Genomic DNA, 18,453 nt, shown 5'->3' with positions numbered 1-18,453 from the left:
ATCCTGTTGGGATATGTGCATATATGTAGGAAGCACCTGATCTAACCAACTTGATGTTTGTTTTTTACCATCAATCCTTGAAATATTTAAAGGAATAGTCAAACATTTTGGTTAATACACTTATTTGCAAGAGCCAACGGGGGCCTCATTATGACTCCATTCAGTCCCCGTGCCATCAACCCCCTTCATCCCTCTCCTCGACCTGAATCATCCCACCGTACATGACACTGACTAACCTTCAGCTCCCGTTCATCCCTCGGCAATCGACCCCCTTCATCCCTCTACTCAACCCGCAACCATCCCACCATACCACAATCCCCATCCAATCCTTCCTGAAACCTCTCACCAATCCAAATAAAACTACTTTAATACTGTAGAAATGGTGCGGTCTTTATTAGTGAATAGAAAATATTAATACAATTGCCACCAACATATCATCAGAGCAGTGTTGTACTGGGACAGAAATAAAGAGATAACATTTTCACAAGTTAGGTGACAAAAAATGGTCTTTTATGAAGCATAGTGGTCAGGGACTTAGATCTGAGGGGGAGAACAGTCATGGATGAGAGAATATTCTACATTAATTGATTTTACACTGTCAGGTGTTATAAAGATGCTTCCCTGTACAGTGACCTGCATAAAGACCTTAAAGCAGCTGAGGGAATTTTCCTAACAACTACTGAAATTTAGAATCCTATTTTGAGTCAAAGCATGTCTTAAAAAACAAAAGATATTAATTTTCTACTATGTTTATTTTAGTCATTTATCTATATTTATTTTAGTTGATTTCAGTATGACATAACTCAAAATTCATCCAGAATAAGGTACTATAATCATTATAAGTCAAACACATTTTTTTTCTCTGCTTTACTTGTACAACAGGTAGAAGGTACAAGAAATTGATCTCTCAATTCAAGGTCCACTTACTTGCTTTTTCTGGAGCTTTGGACAGTATAAATTGGTCTTCATTAGCAGATGGAGTTTGCTTAGCTTTTGTTGCAGTTCTCCAAGCTCAACTCAATAGGTCCTATTTTAACAGTCTAAAGCGCACAGTCTGAAGCGCATGGCGCAAGTGCATCTAGGGTGTGTCCAAATCCAAATTGCTAGTTCAACAGCGGAAAAAATGGTAGCAGCGCCAGACGCATGGGTCAAAGCAGTTGTCCTTAGTCTCTTAATTAATCATGGGTGTGTTTTGGGCGTAACATGCAATAAACCAATCAGAGTGTCATCTCCCATTCCCTTTAAAAGCCAGGTGTGCTTGCACCTTGGCGAATTGCTATTATGATGGCACATTTGCCAAGTAGTAAGAAGGGACACTTCTCTGCAGAGGAAACGTATCTGCTCGTGCACAAAGTGAAAGTGCACGATCCATAATGAGCACACTGGCCCCTGCTGCTCCTGGACCCTCCCGTGGCCCCAGACCACCAGTTTAAGATCCTGTTCATTAATTTGTTGTGAATGTATTTTCGTTTTTTTTTTGAAAAGGTTAATTTTTTTTTAAATTACAGATTTGGTTTCTTTAAAACCATTTTGCTCAGTCATGGAGTAACAGCTAAAATCAGCGGGGTTTTAATTGCTGAAAGTATGGAAACCTGATCACTGTACTCTCAAAAATGTTGAAGAATATTTGTTAAATATTGTACATAAATTAAATAATTAATTTTAATCATGTAAAGAATCATTAACACAGTTATCAGGACTTGATGAGCTCTCCAAGGTGCTGATCCTGCTGCTGGCAGCAGCTAGAAGCTGTCCAGATTTATTTCCTTCTTTAGATTAATCATTGTTTTCACCTCATTTATGTGTTCCTCATGTCATCATGTATTGATGCAGCAGGAAAGTTGATCTGTGTCTGATCCGTTGTTGTCCGTCTGTTTAAATACCTACGAGTATTGCCATGATTTGGTCAAATAATTAGACAATTTCATCCGTCATTACTGCGATTAGTTAATTCTGATAAATATTATGACAAAGCATTATGACATAATTTTTAAAATATGGTAATATACACAATAATAATCTTTCACACTGTAATCCTTTTATTTGTAATCTTTTGCATAGGCACATATTACTGTCTTGATAATGTGCCCTTAAAATAACAGTGAAACACTGCGCCACTGACTTCAGACCAGGTTTTTGTTGGTCAATCGCACAATTGCTTTCCGCTGCCTCAAGACAGCAATGCGCCAACAACACGCCTGACCACCTCATTTTTAGACCAACACGCCCATGGGCGCTCTGATGGGTGCAAGTGCACAAAGTTTAAACAACATGGGTGCTGGACAGGAAAATGACAACTGCGTCTGTCTTAAACTAACAAAGACACTTGCATTGCACTTGGCACCGCTTTGTGCCGGGCGTAAGATAGGGCCCATTACCTCAATCCACTTACTACCTTTTTCAGAGTTTTCATCAGTGAATGGAACTTGCTCACTTGACCTAAGTGGAACACTGGTCAGAAGAGAAGTGATTGTAATCCATCTCGTTTGAAGGCTGGTCTTTGGCTTTGGATGTAAATGACCTACTTGACCTTCCTACAGCTGTCCAGAGGCCAGGACTGACTGACACTGTTAACTCAGTGGGGACCACCAGAAACATCCCAGTGGGACTTCCTTAAAGTAAGTGGCTGGACTGTCACAAGGAGTAAACACTTACCACAAACCATTCAACACCATTAGACCTCTGCTGGTACACCCTGAAGACAGAATTGTGACCACTTAGATCGTGCATAGTGTCATTGAGCTAGTCTGTTGAATTGTCTTGTCTGAATTTCAGTTGGAATATGATCAGTATCGGCCTTTGAAAAGCCATATGAGTGAAATGCACACAGTCTCCATCACATGACCAACCAGTTCATGGAATTGATGACTAAAATAGAAGGGGATAGATTTCCTCCTGGGGGATGACACTCCATTTGTTTTCATTTTGCAGATGGTCATTGCCCCACACCCCAGCCCACGTTCAGATCACACGCTCTCTCTCCCTCTTCCTCAGGCTGCATGTCTCATCCACCTTGTCCCCACCACACTCTCCCTATTATGCCCTAATGGCAGGAGTGGAGGGGTGGTGGGCAAAGCGGTGACCTACTAAGGATCAGACGGTGAATTCATTTTTGATTTATCTGTGTACCTCTTTATATGAGCTCATTGCTGCACATTAGAAACCAGATCATGCCTATACCGGAGCAAGGATGCTGTGCCTCTCCTGGTCTGTGGACAGAAGAGGTTTCATTCATGAAATGTGAGCATGTGGGCAAAATTGACACTTGACACAGCATTTGTCACATCACCGATACCGTGTCCTAACAGCAAGCGAGTGTCCAATACCACGTTTCATCGCGTAACATCAGTGTCCACACTGAATCTATTAAATATGCACTTGAACATACAATACAGCCAACAGCAACTTAACCAGAAACTTACAGCTCCCCAGTGATCTCCTTCCAACCAGCTGCTATCTTATTTAGGTTTTTGTAGTGAAATGAGGAGGTATCGTAGAGATAACTCGTCATCATCGCGTAACATTGGATGCTGTTGGTCCACACTGAATCCGTTAAATATGCACTTCACTTACGTCATGTAAACAAACCATGTACCTATCAGCTGTGCACTCAAGATCAGACTGGAGACGTAACGTAAAATATTTAGATGTTTCTTTACTGGAAATTACATACAATATAGTCAACAGCAACTTAACCAGCACCCTTGCCATCTCCCTCCAGCCGGCAGCTACCTTATTTAAGTTTTTGTAGTGAAATTAAGAGGGGTATTGTAGAGATACCTCCTAATTTTCACTAAAAGAATCAGCTGTTCCTTGTCCATGACGAGCTCAAGTTCAGCTCAAAACGGCGCAATGCATCATGCTGCACAATGCTGTGGCGCTCGTGGCCAGTTAGGATATTCAAATAGAAAACAAAGCAATCAAACTGATTTTGTTGCTGATGCTCGCTCATGTTGCATTCAGTTAGGACACAGTGTGATGAAACAGGATGTTGAATACATTAGTGGATTCTTCTTTTGAGCCCCACCGGCAGGTCCTAAAAGACAAAACGTGTTATTTGTCATTCCCTTCCAAAATAGTGAATGTGAACATTTTCTGATATTGAGCCCCATCAATAGGATGATATTGTTTGTCATCTAGGTCATTTGTAAACTCATTTGATCACCTTCATACTTTCACAGGGTTTTACTCCTCATCTAGTGTAAGTAGCACATCTGCAGCATAAGTGCAGCAGTGGCTGTCCTCTATCAGTGTCAAGTTAAGATTTATTTATAGGACATTGTCACTCAAAAGTATATTAACACACTTCATAAAAAAAGAAAAACAAAGAAAACAAAAGCAGAATTAACAACAATACAAGTGATATAAGAAACAAATTAAAATAGATACACTGTAGTGTCACACTGGATCTATTCAGTGCTTTGAATTTAGAGGCATTTTCTTAGTGCTCACAATCAGTCTAAGTTAGAAGAAAATAGACTTGAAGACTAAAACGATGCTTAGGGTCGCAGTTACTTGTGAAAGCATGTGTAAAGCAAAAGCCATCACATGACTGGTATAGATAGCTGTACCATTAAAAGTGAAGTGTATCCATCACATGGACATCAGAAGGACGATTAAAAAGTTATCAAATCAATGAAAAATAAAAACCCATCCCATAACAGAATTTTGAGGTCACTATTAAGATATATATTATTATATTTATTGTAAGCTGAAAAACCCAATAATGATATACAGTGGAAACCATTTATAGTGATCACGGTTACAGTGATCAACCGCTTATAATGATCAAAAAGCTCAGGACAGAATCATTCCTATGCAAATGCTGTTTAAATAATTCACTTATAATAATCAATGGTCCGGTTAATGTTCATTTTGGGACTTTTCATACTTGAAAACATGTGGAAAAAAACATTTTCAACTATGGTAATTCTATTTTCATTTTACTTTACTCCCATAATACACATGATGTGTATTATGAAAGAGTATGATCTAGGCCTGCTCCATGTGAAAAGTGCCCTGAGATGACTTTTGTTGTGATTTGGTGTTATATAAATAAAATTGAATTGAATCGAATTGAATTTTGGAATTGAATTGTGGTTGCGGCACCGTTAATTGGGCATTGTGTCGCACCTCTGCAAGTTTGTGTAGAGGTGCAGGGGTGGGGCGTGATTTATTGTAACCGCCATGAATCAATCAGAAAATAACATTGTATTCCTCTCATTCACTGGCTTTCACGCTACCACCACTCACTCCTCATCCACTCTCTAGCTCGCTCGTCCACTGCTTCTCTCTTTCTCTCTCTCTCGTCTTTTTTAAAATGAGTCGGGAAGCCGTCAACAAAGCCTAACTTTACTTTTAACATTATCAAACAAAGAGAAATTTCCTAGTAATGTTTTTGTCTTTCCTCATGGCAGGGTTGTACAGCGTAACAGGTTGCGTTTCTCCAAAAGTTGATTCTAGTTCAACTTTCTTTCTGTGGCGCCCCTGCGGCCCCCACCCCCGCAGCCTAAAAGCACAACTCGTCTACTTCAGACTGGGGGGCTTCCACTGCATGCACATTGAAATCATCACATAAAAAGAAAAGGAAAAAAGTCATTTTTTCTCAAAGAAAAACGTTGTCTCCTTGACGCTTAAAACAAACTGCCAAAAACGAGCCAACGAGATGCAGCAGCGAAGTGTTTGAAACAGCTGATCTGTATTTTGAAAGTCAATAAAATTCAGTAAATAGTGAAGCTGCCCATTTCATTACTTTATATTCATGTAATAAATATACATATAACAATTAGATGGTAATCTGCATGAGAAATTAAGAAAAAGAAAAAAAAATCGGTTATAAGAATCATCTGCTTATAGTGACCAATTTGACCTAGATGGCTGTTACGAAAACACATTATAAAACAAACATTTTTGATACAATCCCCCAACTTAGAGTTGTACTAAGCAAAACATTTTACAGTTATAAAATAAACTTGTTCGTGCTCTCTGCTGGTCAAACTATGCATTTCTGTACTGCAATTTCTTGTTACCTATGGGCCAACACATATGTTGGTACATCTGCAGATATATTGGACCAACCAATGTAAAAGTCCAGTTTTGACCCGTCTATAAGTTAAGTTTTATAGAATAAAAACATATCCACAGTAATGTCAGGTTCAATGGGATGGTGGAAGTTAACAAGGTCAAAATAATACATGCACCAGTGGTCTATTGTCTGTAACATGACCTGTCACCCTCTCTACTGCCACTTAATGCCATAAAAAATACTTTAAATAAATATAATATGTGATGACACCTCAAACGAGAAGTAGTTAATTAAATTCATTTAACTCTAATTAAATTGAGAGCTGTGGAGAAGGAACGGGAAAGACCTGATATAAAAGTGGCAATAAAGTGATTTCAGCCTCACGGTGAGGAAAACCCTCAAGTCAACTTACCGAAAGCAATAACTAAAAGTAAAAACAATCCTCGGTCTGACATCGCACTCTGGTGTATTATTTATCTCAAAGACCTTTATTAATTTTTCGCCCCTGTTTGTTTTGCTGGGCCCACTATAGCATTAAGAGAAATTGCCTGGTTAAAGATTGATAAGAGTTGGGACTTGGTGCATGCCGTTTTTATTGTGTGCTTATGTTTGTGTGTGTGTGTGTGTATGTGTCTACATCAGTGTGTATATTTGCACATTCATATATCCTATATGTATGTGTTTTCATGCTTCGTGTATGTGTGAAAACATACTCCAGGTCATGTGAAAACCATTACTTGTGAGTTGAATTATCTCTGTGTCTCTGTCAATGTGCCAATCTTGTATGTGTATGCATATGTTTCCTTTTCAAAGCATGTAAACCCAATCTTCTTCTTCTTCCTCTTCTTATTATTTACTTCTTTTTTAAAAATCTTTTCAACAAATCCCATGAAAAGACCCAATCCTGCAATATGTTAGTCCATCTCTCAATACTTTCTGACTCTCCTACTCCTCTGTGGCTCTCAGGCCCAATTCATTAAATCCTACTGACGTTAAAATTTAAAAATGGATCACACATAGCCATTTCTGTTTTGGACCAGGTTCAGGGTCTGCAAAATACCCAGATTTGCTGAACTCTGATGCTAAAAAATCTCTTATGGAACTTTATCTCGTTAACTTTGCAAACAATAATATAACAGAAAACTTTTAGGCAATGTTAGCAGGTTTTTCATTCATTGCCAGCAGTGACCATCGCTGTCATTGGTTGAAATAACAGCATCAACACTTGCAAATGACAGCAGCTGCAGCTAATAAACGTAAATTCCATAAGTAAGTTATGAAAAAGCCAGAATGAAACTTTTCACCAATGACTTCCACTTCCAAGTAGAAGTAGTATTACAGTGTGTTTTTGTAGTTTCAACAAGACCAACGGAATAGCAAGTCTTCTCTAGTAAAATAATCTTGCTGGTCAAAACAAAGAGTCAAAATTTCCCAGTTAAACTTTTATCATATTGATCTTTTAGGCTTATCAGTTTAATGGTTCAGAATTGTGACCATCAGTATTAGGATCAAGTGGGGTACACCTTCTATTTCAATGTGTCAGATACATTTAATGTCACATCCTATGCTACTCATCTCATTTCAGGTAGTATGTACAGGTTCAATTCAATTCAATTCAATTTTATTTATATAGTCCCAAATCACAACAAAAGTCATCTCAGGACACTTTTCACATAGAGCAGGTCTAGACCGTACTTTTTAATTTCCAGTGACCCAACAATTCACCCATGAGCAGCATTTGGCGACAGCGTCCGGAGCTGAGGTGGTGAACATTAATTAGGCAACCGCTAAAAATTAACCAACATGTAGTGATTGCAGATATAAATTGCACTTTTCAGTTTTAGTGAGGACATTAAACCTAATAAGGTTCTATTTAAATCAAATTTAATAAGCTTATTCATTTGTTTTTAGTGCACTTACAGCTGGGTTGGACTGGGAAAAAAATTTGACACCCTAACAACAAGTGTACTTACATGGTTTCATAAAATAATGTAATACATAAATAAATAAATATATATCTTAGAGGAAAAGTCAGCACCCAAAGAGGTGTACTTAGGATTTTATTTGTTTGACAATTGATATGTTCAACTCAAGATTTGGTGCACTTATGCTACAAACCATAACTTCACAAGTAAAGCAAATATGAAATAATCATATGTCATGAATGTAGTTTATGATAAAATGCAATGCTGTCATCATGAAACAAAATAGCCAAAACTTAATTTTCACACTGGACAAAAGCTTTCTATGATGTCAATCATCCGACATTGTGTTTGCAGCTGATCTGATGCAATTCACACATCAGGCTTAATAGTCAGGATTTCATGCTACCGCAACTATTTTAATGTTCATTCACTGTTATTGTCAGGCTGTGACAAGCAGCATGTCTGCACCCTATTGGAGCAGACCCAGAGTGACTAATCAGCTGACTTCATTTAAAATAACAGCATAGCACAGCGGCCTTAAGCAGTGAATAGAATAATATAGCATGTCATACCTTAGGCGGTGAGAAGACGTCTCATCAGTGCGCTCTTCTCTGCCATCCTGTCGATTATTCCATCAGTGTCCAAAGCCATAAGAATGTCTTTTTCTATAGACATAACCATGAACGCTTCAGGATGTAGTGCTCAGTAATCTGTTCTTAATGAATTTTCAAGTTGAAAAGCTGCGCTGGCATGCCACTTGCATAACCAAAAGGGTCAGATCCGGAGCTCCGCTGTTAACACTGTCGCTACAAGAGCTAATGTTAGCAGTATCACCTGCTGGAGGTTGTCATGCACCTTTCACTCATCCTTGGCAGTGGCCTCCTCTTCTTGCCCCTGCTCTCCAGTGGATTCAGCCTGCTCATCTGTCCAGACTCTTTCCTCCTCCTCTTCATTTGGTGGTGGAATGTTAATATTATCACTGCAGCTAGGCATGCTAATGCTAAAAGGATTTTGCGTGGTTTTTCTTTTTCTCTCTGACCTTTTCTGCTCCATCTTTTCACTTTTTGGGACTTTTATCTATTTGTACAGGGCAGCGACCGCTACCACTCTTTCTGTCTTGATTTGATTATTTCCCGATTGACCTTTGACATTACATGGATGGACGCATCCACTTGAAGGGGTAGGGGGAGGACAACGATAGCACTTCCTGCACCTGCCAATAGGTAGCCTATTGACAATTGGGATGCTGTAACCCCCAATCACATGGGCTGTTCCAACATCAAGTGGGCCACAGCCAACTGGTTGAATTTTTTTTCCCACATTGCTGGTGGCCTTGTGGCTCACTAGGTGGGCCGGCCCATATGGCATTTGCCAGAATTGCCAGATTGCCAGGATTAAAATGTAGATTATCTATATGGACCGCCAAATTTTAACTCTAACTGGCTCAGCTCCTGCTTTATTTCTTTTATCTTAGTGTTTTTTTGCACATACTGTATCTGCGTGTATGTGAGTACATCCATCTTGTGTGGTATGAGTTTGACTGATGGTGCAGCGGTGGCCGGAGCGGCATGGATCCGGAGTAGCAGCTGACAGGGTTCTCCTGAAGGGCCGTGCCTGGTATCGATCGCCTGAGCCTGCCCAGGTGTCTGCCTGGCGAGAAGGAAAGAAAGAACAAGATCAGCCATGCAGACAGAAAAAGGGAGGAAGGGGGAGCGAGGAGGAGAGAGGGAGGACATGGCTGGCTAGGCTGACCCTAATGGAGGATAGTAGTAGGATGGGGAGGGCATGTGGAGAAGAGAGAGAGAATAAGGTATAAAAAGGGGAGTCACCGGAATAGAGTTTACCTTCTCTTAGAACAGCCAGCAGTATGTTGCTCATTTCACAAAGGTAAGGTAATTCATGTAGTCAAATCAGGGAAAGGATAAGAACAACTCAACATGTTATCCAGTAAAGATGGTTGGGATTTAGGAGAAAATATTGCCTTTGAATCACACTTATTAAAATTCAAAGTCATCACCTCCCTGTCTGAGGCCATGGTACTGGCTCACTCTCCAGTAGTTTATGTATCTCGGGGCCTTGTTCACGACTGATGCTAAGATGGAATGTGAGATCAACAGGCGGATTGGTGCAAAGTCAGGGGTAATATGTGCATGATACCGGACTGTTATGGTGAAGAAGATCAATTTACCAGTCGATGTGCGTTTTAACCCTCACCTATGGTTATGAGCTTTAGGTAGTGACCAAAAGAATGAGATCACAGATATAATCACACAAAATAAGTTTCCTTTGCATGGGGGCCATTTAGCCCAAACTTGCAGAGTACGGCTTGTAGTCAGATTAGATCAAGGTCGGATCATGTTCCCACCACTACCTGCTCCAGAATTTGGTCCACACATGAGTAGGATTGGATCTGGCTAAGACATGTAGCAGGAGCTCGGAGGGAGAAGAACTGAAGAGGTTTTTAGAGGTTGGCGAGAACTTGTAGTTGACCCATTTTATGCTAGTTTATACAGGGTGGTGTGGTTATCCTTAACTTAAATATATTTGGCTGATAATACTTATGTACTTTTGCTTATGCTGAACAGGTGGGTAACAGTGGACTTACCAAAGCTTTTTTCTCTGAGAGCGGTGATCTGATGCTGCTTAACGAGGTTAATAAGAGCAGAGTTTCCTGTCCGAAAACTAAAACAATAAGCTAGAAGACACTAAAAAGCAATAAAAGGGAAATTGCAGAGTTGGCAATAATTCACTATGCGTGACCCCTTTGATATTAAACATAGTAATTTTATTATATAATTTTATATAAAAATATTGATTAATGCAGTTTTAGTCTTATTCCATCACTTACAGACCACGTGGAAGTGTTCGCATAAAGCCTGCTGTCGCTCAGCATAATTTATGCTAAATGTTAGTATGGGACAGTTTAGCTTCTCTCATCATTTACCACTTTAATTAATGATGGGCCAGGTTCAGTGAATATTAGTGTACTCCTTTACAAGATCTCAAAATATGACCTGGGACTGACTTCAGTTTATTTTAGCCTACTCTTATAATTTTACTTATTCTTAGATGCCCATACCATTAGTCATTCCATGTACTCACTGTGCCGAAATATCTATGATTGATCGCTGAAAACATTCTCTGTCTCGATCACCCAAGGACAAATCCCCTCTTCTCCTCTTTCTCTTTCCTCACACAGGGCTGCTGAGCAGGATTTATGCTGTGGGCTCATTTGCTGCCCTGTTTTTTTATGTGAGTGGTGTAAACCCTTAACAGGCTAATGCATTAACAATATCCTCTTTTAAAAATCTTAACCTCCCCCCCTCCCCTCCATTGCCTGCAAACAGCTTAGGCAGCCTGTCACCTCTTTCCTTTGACATCATTTTGTGAAAGTAATAGCGACCCCTTACTCCATCACCATCGTCCCCCTGCCCCCACCTACCTCTCTTGTAGTGTTGAGATGCTTTTGATGTCCCCACCCCGTCTTTGGTAGTTAAGAGTAAGGGCTTAAAGGTGTCTTATCTCAAATTCATCATGGCCCCTGGGTCACTGACAGACAGCCATAACCCTTGGAAGAGGCTTTTATTGTGAAAGGTAGATAGGAGGGTATCAGCAAGCAGTTGGATGTCACTTTGGTCAGACACACTCTTCCATAAGACCCTTTTTAGGACTGTGTGTGGAGATGAAGGCTGTATGCTCAAAAGTATGTGGTCACCTCCATCCACTTACTTTTCTGTAGTTTGTGGGCTATTTTTCATAATTCGGTCAATTACAGTGAAGGGAAATCTTAATGTTAGAACGTCCAATGATTTTAGAGAAAAGGGGTGTTTTCAACATTGTGGCAAGACTTTGGTAAAGGAAGAGTCCTGACCTCAACCCCATCTAACACCTTTGGGATGAATTGGAGCTCCGACTACGAGTCAGACTTTATCACCCAAAATCAGGTTTAGCTGGATGTCTGCATACTTGGTTTGAGTGTCTACATACTTGTGATGTACACAGTCAGAGCTTGCTATAGGAATGTGTTTTGGACATTCAGTGGAAGGCCTACCTGTATGTCCACTCTCATTAGAAAACACACACTCACAGTAACCTGCATTACTGGATGTCTTTTCAAAAACTACACTTTTTTTTGTTATTATTATTTAATTCTATAAAAAGAATAGATTCTGAATATAGAACCCAGGGTATTGTCCAGGGCACGAAACTTCAAGTAGTACAGATCTTCAAATAGCTGGGAATCATAAGAGACTCTCAACTTTCCTTAAAAAACATGTAAAAAAAGTTGTGAGTATATTCAAATTTGATTCGTCCAATATCAGATTCATACTGTTATTTGACAACAGAAGCATTTTTGTCTTTATTCTGACAATGGATAGTGGCAAGGTGACAGGAAAGGGGGGCACAGAGAGAAGGGATGGCATGTAACAAAGGTTCCTGGTCAGACTAGGACATTGCGATCACATGGTAACCATATTAAATCCCTAAGCGACCTGGTGGAGGACAAATTATATCACATTCGCCCCCAGGATTGGCACATCCTGGCTGCTGTACCTTGATTACTTATATCTGCATGACACATTCAGTATGTGTTACAGGCAATTGACATCTACAATGTGTGTTGCACGTTTGTCAAAAAGCTAAGTCGTCACCATTACTGTGACACTTTAGCAAAGTGTGATCTTTAAAGTAGGAGATTTTGGTTAAATACGCAAATGCGATACTTTTAATCTTCAAAATACTTAACAGTTTTCCTTTTTAACTGAAAAAGGCACAGTGGAGCCGTGGGTAGATTTGACAGGCCCAAGAGATGACTGGAACACACCCCTAACTGATTTGAGAGACTTAACCTGTGGTACTTTTGCTAGGAAGGTGAATATTTGGTTATGGGAGAAACAACAGAGCCAGCATGATATTAAGGAAACTTTCATCTTGCTCTGCCTGTCAAGGTCTATCAAATATATCTGAACTCTGCGTGCCACATGTGATGTATAATATTTTTTGTTGCATGCAAGCCTTTTTTTCTGTGTGTATGTGTGTTATGTGATTATTTTATTTGCTTGTAATGCTCTAATTTTTATGTTTAGTCTTGTGTGATTGTCAAATACAGTGTTTATATTGGTTTTATGATTTCTTTCATTCATGCTGCATTCTACTGTATGTGCTCTAACGTCGTTTTGTCTGCTTTTTGTCTTGCTTGTGTCTTTTCATTCTTAACATCAACCTTTTTCCAGATAAATCTGCTACATTTACATCACAATCATGTTATTAACGTGTGCTGACAGTGATAAATATGTAAATAAATTTAAGTGAGCCTTTGTCACTGTATGTGTTTTGGTTGTACATGCCAATGTGACACCTTTATATATGTGACAAAAAACACACACACACACACACCTTGGCCACATAGTGAGGGCAAATTTCCCTCGATTAGATTTGTAAATCTAAATCTAAACATCCAAGAATTAATTTGTTTTATATTCCTTGGTTACATTTTTCGTGGAACACATTTGGAAGATTTAGAATGTATTTGTGCCTGCTGCTCCCCACCATTATATGCTTCAATTCATACATCTATTTGTGAGCCCATAAAACAGGCATTGACTACCCATGTAAATTGTGTTCCCCACAATAAATTATATGCATACTTGCAAAAATACATAACTGCTGTCGGTCGCCCCGCTCCATGTCACCGGCATACTAATAGCGCCGTGCTAGGAGGCCAATGATGCCACTTCCATTATTTTTCCATTTAGCCGTAATTTTGTGGAGGAAGTTAGAGTTGTTGAAATTGCCTCCCTCAGCCCTCCCTGTGCCTGATTCCTACCATCCTCGCTCCTCGTCTCACAGGCTCTATATCTCCTAGTCGCCGTTTTTCTCCTGTTCTCATTCAGCTTCTGAGGCACATGGGGGTTGCTTTCAGCCCGGTGAGTGGATAGAAAAGGCCAGTGACCTGTACACGCCTTTGGTTCAGTGGGCGATTTCCTCTCAAGCTGGGGAGGCTACAAGCTCAGAGGTTACAGGTCAAGTTATCCCACAGTGAAATGGACACCATGAGAAAGTAATGCAGCCAAGAGCTGCTTTGTATGCCTGGCTGACACAAAGGATATTATTGTATTATGAATCCTTTATCACTACTTAAAAGTGAAACTGACATATTTTTTTTCATACAGACATATACATACATATATATACATATATATGTGTGTGTGTGTATATAAATATATATATATCTATATATCTATATATCTATCTATATATATATATATATATATAGATAGATAGATAGATATAGATATATATATATATATATATAGATATATACTGGTACTGTATATAGTATATATGTAATTTTTCTTTATGGTTGCATGATGGTATGCCCACAGTCTGTGCATATACCCGTTGCTGCTGTTTCTGTCTACGTAGACAATTATTTGACAATTATTATATTTATATCATTAAGTCAATGAAATTGTTTTACTAACAAATGTTAAAACAGTAACATGTAATGTTATTTAAATGTAATATTCTGAAAGACGACGGCATTGTGTGACAAAAGCAGTCCCCTAATTTTTTTTTGTGAGATTACTGACATCTTGCGAAAAACTTGAAGCTGGTAGAGGCTTTTGCCACTACGTAACGAGACATCATCTGACAAGGTGCTGCGCTGACCAATTAAGTGCACATTTCTGGTAGATTGCTTTGTAACGTGAATGCTGTATTTCTACTGTTGCATAATCTAAAGTTGCAAAATCTTTTCTTATAGAATGATCAAAAACAGAACCACAGACTCTGAACAACCTACATTAGTGTCTCGTTATTATCTCCTTATATCCCTACAGTCCTTGTGTTACACACTGAGTGGCTGAATGAGCCGCCAAACGAATATACACCGAGGTTAACATTTTTTCAACATTCACGTCTAGATAGCTACTTAGCTGTAAAATTTTGAAAAGATTTAAAATTGACCTGCAATTGTGCTTGGGTTGTAAGCTACTCTTGCCAGCACAGGTTGGTGCACACTTTGTCTGTGTGCCAGTGCTGGCTCAGCTGTCGATCAAGCACATACTTTGCCCTGCATTCAGAGAATTGGAGGCTAATGGAGCATTTCTTAAAAAAAAAAAAGGAAAAAAAACTCCTTTGAGTTTTGACTGCGAGCAGGAATTACATTTGTGATTATAGCTGGACTATAATACGTACTAATACAAATGTATGTAGCATATTTATAAAGGATTTCGTAAGAATAAGTGTCATTTAGATATTTTTATAGGGTTTTTTTTAATATGTGAATTATACATGACTTCTTTTTCACAACATGAGATAAGAAAAGAAAACCTGTAGCACGAACCAAATGGGTCTGGCAAGGAGTGTGTGTGTGTGTTTGTTTGAATGGTTGATTGAGGCAGGATAGCTGGCGAGGAGGGTTTACATTCAGGGACTGAGGTCTGAAGGTCACCAGAGCTGCCGAGACACATACACACATGGCACAAAACACACACACACATATCTAAAGCTGTTCACACACACACACACACACAGCTCTCGCATAGCTCTTACGGTTGCGGAAAACCAATAAAATTGCAAATTTCTCCTCATATTTTCACAATATCCAAAATAAACAGCAGCCTAGCTCTGCACCCCCCCCCCCCCCCCCCCCCCCCCCCCCCACCTTCTCTCTCTCTCTCTCTCTCTCTCCTCAACATTAAATATTAATCCGTATGTGGCTGGGATGACTCCAATCAGAAGTGAGTCGACATATAGGGCGACGGTGGCTGCCCCCCTGTAGGTAAACAGTCAGGAGATTGTTACGTCCCCCACCTATCCACGCACACACACACACCAGCACCACCAAACCTATCTCGCTCTCATGACAAATTTACCTCCTAATTATAAAAATCTGCCCTCTATGGAGACTAGGGATGAAACATGTTCATGCAGACATAAAAAAAGGCGTCATTAGAATAAATCCATAGACAAACCAGTATATTGTATTGATCAGTTCAGCTATTTGCAGCTAAACGAACTGCATCATATCCATCATAAGACATGGACCACGTCTGAATTTAAATGAATGGTGCTACATTTTGGCTAGATAAGTTCCAGAGAATGATCAGAGGCATGTTTAGCCTCGCTTTGACTTGAAGCAGAGGGAAACTGATAACCGTGCCCACCAGTACAGTAGCTATCAATATATCAGTTTCAGTTCTCTGCCTGGCTTCAGTACAGATATACAACTAACCTGACTCTACCAAAAGTGGGAAAAAAACATCATTAAATAGCTCCAAAGCTGTCTGATTTACACTTGTATCTATATTTTTGTCAGAAGCAGGAAGCAGAGCAGAATAATTCTTAACCAGCAAACATCAGGCACAGTCACAACAAGCAGTGTCTAAAATGACTCATGGATGTATTGGTGACTAGCTTACAAGACAAAGTGTATAAAGATATAAGACAGCTGGTGTATTTTATGTCTAATTTGATGGAGGCCGGTATTTCTGTTTTGAATCAGAATCTGGCAAACAAATATACAGTATTTACAAGGATGTTGAACTGTTGGACAGTATAGGCCTAAAGTATTGCCAAAGACAGAAAAAAGATCCACAGTATTAGAGTATTTCTGCTTGAAACAACTGAAACATATCATAATAAGGACTGAACAAGAAATGATGATGATGATGATTCTCTTACAGCAGTCCATTATTTAAACGTTACTAGTGTCCATTTAGTCAGATTTATAAAAGCTGTTACGGTGTTAGTGGTTGGAATTTAATCCGATTGTGAGCTAACTGCTAACAATGTACAGTTTTCATAGCAGCAAAGGTTTTTCCTTCCATTAGATAAAAAAATGATTTTGTCTTCAAAACAAAATATTTCTTTAATTTATTTGGATATTTTACTAGTAATTAAATTAGGGTTTTAAGATAATTTAGTAAACACAGATATTGTTGTGCTCTCACTGTATCATTTACATCATGCTGCAATGTAAACTGTGCTCATACCCCTACTTTATATGATATATGATATCCATACACCATGTGTTTGCATGTTTTCTATTTTCTTAACCCCTGTGTATATTTGTTATTGTACATGCTTTATTCATCCTGGCAGAATAATTTGATATTGATAACTAAGAGAAATTGAAACTAGATAGCAGAATCAAGACAAATCAAGATCTATACATGTATATGTTTACACATGCAAGAGTTTCAGCTGAAAGCAAAGATGCAGACAGCAGAGAGCAACTCTTTCTGCTTTACGTCATGTATGTTTTAGGTTTCAGGAGAATGTGAAAGTGAAGTGAACAAGTGAACAAGACTTGGTGAGAGACTGCAGTGTGTATTTCTACAGTTAGCAATATAATGCATATCTAATGCATGACACATACTGTTTAAGTCGCACGTACTGTTTAACTCACACATATTGTTTAACTCAGACTTGGTTTGTGATCAAACCAACTCTGAGCTCATCTTTGATTTCTGCACTGATCTAACCATCCATCATTCTCACATCACTATGTAAAATCATTTTTTCTAAATACAGGTCAGTTCCAGCACACACACACACACACACACACACACACACACACACACACACACACACACACACACACACACAAACACAAAGTCTACTAATGTCTTAGTGTTGTTTTTCATATGTCTGATTGTTCTGATCCCTGCTCCTCTGCTGGTGTGATCAGGTGGATGTGACAGGTGGGCACAGTCTGTTTACCCACCACAATCTGTGTGTGTGTGTGTGTGTGTGTGTGTGTGTGTGTGTATGTGTGTGTGTGTGTGTGTGTGTGTGTGTGTGTGTGTGTTTGTGAACACAGTGAGGAACGTTCATGGGTGGCAACCATGGCAGATAACACAGGTTTCACTGTGTTATCTGCTGTGGTTCCTCTCCACACTGCTGTGACACCACAAGGGGCAGCAGAGGTACACGTTATGATACCTGCAGCCTCATGATCACTTTGAACAGGTGAACCAGCTTTTCTTTGTTTATAATAAGCAGAAAGAAATAAAGAAAGAGAGAAAGAAAGAGAAATACTGAGCAAACAAACAAGCATCAAGCAAGATGTAAGATAAAGAGAGAAAATGGCAAAGCATGACTAGAAACTAAATTTAATAGGACAGAAATAAACAAGAAAAGGCCTAAATACAAACAACAAAATAGCAAGAGAAAAGAACAAATATAAATCAATGCATGAAAGAGACAAAAAAGCAGAAGCAAGGAAAAACAAACAAAATCAGAAAAAAGAACAAGAAAGACAAAGCATGGAATAGACCAAAAGAAAAATAAATGGAAGAAAGACAAACTCTAAGACAGCAAGAAATGCAAACAAAGAAAACAGCCAAAGTGTGAGAGAAAAGAAAAAAAAAGAAAAACTAAATCTAAAATTTATGGACCTGAAACAAGAATCATGCCACATTTACACACATACACACAAATGTAATATGTATTTATAACCTGCTCACACACACACACACACACACACACACACCA

The 18,453-nt window shown here is 39.0% G+C and overlaps 1 long non-coding RNA gene across 1 annotated transcript; it reads left to right on the top strand.

Annotated features, from left to right (window-relative positions):
- Positions 1-2,349: 2,349 nt before the first annotated feature.
- Positions 2,350-4,628, top strand: LOC122984394. The gene is made up of 2 exons (XR_006403876.1): positions 2,350-2,618; positions 2,932-4,628. It is a non-coding gene; the product is annotated as an uncharacterized LOC122984394 (long non-coding RNA).
- Positions 4,629-18,453: the final 13,825 nt, after the last annotated feature.

Source organism: Thunnus albacares, chromosome 6 (genome assembly GCF_914725855.1).
Source record: "Thunnus albacares chromosome 6, fThuAlb1.1, whole genome shotgun sequence".
NCBI classification, from domain to species: domain Eukaryota; kingdom Metazoa; phylum Chordata; class Actinopteri; order Scombriformes; family Scombridae; genus Thunnus; species Thunnus albacares.
The sequence above is the reverse complement of the archived record's forward strand: the minus strand, read 5'-3'. Positions and strand labels throughout refer to the sequence as shown.